This window comes from Octopus bimaculoides, chromosome 1 (assembly GCF_001194135.2).
Source record: "Octopus bimaculoides isolate UCB-OBI-ISO-001 chromosome 1, ASM119413v2, whole genome shotgun sequence".
Taxonomy (NCBI): domain Eukaryota; kingdom Metazoa; phylum Mollusca; class Cephalopoda; order Octopoda; family Octopodidae; genus Octopus; species Octopus bimaculoides.
The window spans coordinates 5,377,867-5,381,736 of NC_068981.1; the positions used below are offsets into that span (position 1 = coordinate 5,377,867).

The window sequence follows — 3,870 nt, forward strand, 5'->3', positions numbered from 1 at the left end:
GCTGTTTTCTGCAAGTGCTCTGCCCTTATTGCAGCCCCTACTTCTCAAGATTTTTACTCACTGTTCTCAGGGCTGCTACAATCATTGGTACTACTGCTACCTTTTTCATCGACCACAACTGCTAACTTGTCATATCTCTCGACTTTTCTTTCTTCCTTATCGCATACCTTGTTGTCAGCTGGGCATGCTATATCTATGATCCAGCATCATTTGCTTTCTTTCTTAATTAAACCTATGTCTGGTTTCCTATTCTCTATCTCATGGTTACACTGAATCATAAAATCCCACAAGATCTTTGCATTATCATTTTTGATGATGCATTCGGGTTTATGTTCGTACCATTTTTTTGCTCTGTCAAGTTCGTACTTATTGCAAAGTGTCCAATTGACAATCCTTGCTATGTTGTCTTGACATCTCTTATATTCTTTCTGGGCTAGTGGCATACATTGACTGGTAATATGCCATATGGTTTCACCATTTTGTCCACAAATTCTACATTTATCACTTTCTAATATGTTGTCTGTTCTGTATTTGATGTAATTTGTTCTTAGTGCTTGCTGTTAGGCAGTACAGATTAAAGCCTCCGTTTCCGGTTTTAAATCACTTTTAGTCATCCATAGCCATCTTTTTCTGTCTGTCTAGTCTTCAACATCCCTATGAAATTGTCCATGCATTCCTTTCTTTACTCACCTATTTTCAGTTTCATTCGTTTTCAATTTCTTGTACAGTGCTTTATCTTTGCAATCTTCCATCCTACACAAACCTTACCTTCTTACTTCCAATAATAGCAGTTCAGTGGCATCTTTTACATACCATGCTATGTTGTTTTCTTCTGCTCCAATGCTGTGTTCATATCCAATCAGTCCTCTTCCCCCCTCTTTTTTTTTGGTCCATACAGTTTGTCTGTATCACTTTTTGGGTGAAGTATCCCACATCTAGTCAGCAACTTCCTTGTCTTTATTATTATTATTATTATTATTGTTATTATTATTATTATTATTATTATTATTATTATTATTATTATTATTATTATTTGCTATCATTATTATTTTCTAGTCAGGCAATCACTATTTAAAGTCAGAGAATACAAAAGATCTGGGAGTGAGGCACCCCTCTGATTTATCAAAGCGTATTTCTAGAAACCACTTCAAACCCAGGCTACATCTGCTCCAATAATTGGCAGCAACTTGGTCAGTGAATCCTCTGCAATGGTCAGTGGCAAGATGAGCTGCTATGAATCACACTATCCCAAAGTGTGTATGCTTGTGACTGGGGAACCCATGTGAGTTTGTATTCTCACTGTCATTGTCAGCTTGTTGGTCAGAGTCGACTCAACCCATCCTGGGTATACGCAGCCCCATGTACAAGTAAATAATCATACAAAAATGAAATATTGAAATTCTGATGTAAACTTTTGACATTAAAATAGGAAAAAAAAAAGGAAAAGAGAAACAAAACTTCTCAGAAATGATTTAAAATGTCAGCAGGAAAAGTATTCATTGCCAGGCAAGGGGTCAACGAAACGAAACCATCAACATTTTCCGTGTCTCTTTTAAAGTGCAACACATCAGCTTGTCATAACATAGTCATAACAATCCATAGCAGATGGCTACATTCACCACAAGGAATTATTATGAATAACTGCCATTTCTGATTTCTATGTTCATTGAAGGGTTAATGAAGGCTTTGTAGTTAGGGTATTCAGATCACAATCATAAGGCCATGAGTTCAATTCCTGGCAGAGCATTGTGTCCTTGAGCAAGGCACTTTATTTCTCATTGCTCCAGTCCACTCAGCTGGCAAAAATGAGTTGTACCAGTAATTCAAAGGGCCAGCTTTCTTGTATTCTGTATCACACTGAGTCTCACTAAGGAATACAATAAGAGTGCACATGTCTGCAGAGTGCTCAACCATTTGTGTGTTCCATTGATTGCATCAACAGGAACCTTTGTAGACATAATTGACGGAGCACCAGTCTTTTTCTTTAAGGATATTCATGGAATGGTTAGAGCATTGGAGAAGATACCTTGTGGTATTTGTTGTTGTTTTTGCATTCTGAGCTCAAATCTTGTGAAGGTCAACATTGCAATTCATCTTTCTGGTGTCAATAAAATGAAATACCAGTCAGATACTGGTGTTGAGGTAATCAACTTACCTGTTCCTTCTGTAAATCTCTGGTTTTGTGCATGTAATTAATTTACCTTGAGTCATGAAATATGGATTTGAAAATATACAAATCCTTGTGAGTGGATTGTGTAAATGGAAATTAAAAGAAGCCTGTTATAGATATATCATCATTGTTTAATATCCTTTTTTTCCATGCTGGCATGGGTTGGACAGTTTGACAAGAGCAGACAAGCCAGAGGGCTCCACTAAGTTTTATGTCTGTTTTGACATGGTTCCTACAGCTGGATGCCCTTCCTAATGCCAACCACTTTACAGTCACTCTTTTTATGTGGCATCAGCAGCAGTGAGGTTGCCAAGTATCTGCAAAATAAGACTCCTCAACTGAGTGAATAAGAAGTTGTGATAATGGGAGTTGATGCCTTGCTGAATAGGTGAATGCTTGGCTTGCCCATTTGGAAATATATACATGTGTACAGATAAATGATAGAAAATGAATTAATGACATTCTTCCCCCCCACCACCACCACCAAAAAAGAAATTCTATTGTTTCGACACATTTTTACACCTTTAGTGCACTGGTGAGATGTTGTGCAATCATTATTTTACATCCAAGTTGTAAAATGCACCTCCTCAGGTGTCTGTGAACTGCTGGGAATAACATATCACTTTGGGTATGCATTATCACACTAATGACTGTAGGATCTAACAAAAGACTTATGTAAGCAATCACCTGGGGAGACATCTTGGATGTAAAATATTGATTGCACTAAAGGTGTAAGAAAGTGTTGAAACAAGTGTAGAGATTTAAAATAACATCTATCATTTATCTATTTATATAAGCTCTGTGGAATTCCTGACATATATCCAGTAGAAGGAACATTCGAGACCTCTGGAGATATACTGTGACTGCGAAGACCCGGCAAATAAAGTGAGTTCACAGCAGTAACCTACACCAGTGTCACATAACCAGCCCCAGCCCATTCAAAAGTACCTTGGAGAGACCTTGAGGAGACCTCTTGAGTCAAGTACATCAAAATCAAATAGAAATTGTAATTGTGATCCCTGTGCTGGTGGCATGTAAACAGCACCATTCAAACGTGGCCGATGCCAGCACCATTCAAACGTGGCCGATGCCAGCACCGCCTTGACTGGCTTCCATGCCAGTGGTACATAAAAAGCACCAACCAATCATGATCAGTGCCAGACTCCCCTGGCCCTTGTGCCAGTGGCACATAAAAAGTACCCACTACATTCTCTGAGTGGTTGGCGTTAGGAAGGGCATCCAGCTATAGAAACACTGCCAGATCAGATTGGGGCCTGGTGCAGCCTCCTGGCTTCCCAGACCCCAGTCGAACCGTCCAACCTATGCCAGCTTGGAAAACGGACGTTAAACGATGATGATGATGATGATGATGACTTGCCCAAGGTGCCATGCAGTGGGACTGAACCCGGAACCATGTGGTTGGGAAGTAAGCTTCTTACCACACAGCCACTCTTACACCTATATTTCTATATGGTTTCAGAATATGTTTGTTAAAACATCTTCATCCTAGATTTAAATATTTAAATATTCGAAATAAAATGTAATTTTTACTTTCAGTGCAGTTTTTTTGTTTTGTTTTTTTTTTGTTGTTGTTTTGTATATTGTTATCGTGTCTTATTCCTGCAACATGTCCTCATTTCGCACTTGTGTCCATGTATGTCATCAAATTTCTGACAAGTGTCAAAGCATACTACATCACC

General features: G+C 38.6%; 1 protein-coding gene and 1 long non-coding RNA gene across 2 annotated transcripts in view; one reads left to right on the forward strand and one right to left on the reverse strand.

The window, feature by feature from the left end:
* LOC128250886 (uncharacterized) overlaps positions 1 to 3,695 on the forward strand; it is a 15,663-nt gene extending 11,968 nt beyond the window's left edge. Inside the window, exon 3 of the long non-coding RNA XR_008266829.1 lies at positions 2,968 to 3,695. This is a non-coding gene — a long non-coding RNA (uncharacterized LOC128250886). The remainder of the gene's footprint in view (positions 1 to 2,967) is intronic.
* Positions 1 to 3,870, reverse strand: part of LOC106867230 (serine/threonine-protein kinase TBK1) — a 258,492-nt gene that overhangs the window by 50,148 nt on the left and 204,474 nt on the right. The gene's annotated exons all lie outside the window — the stretch shown is intronic.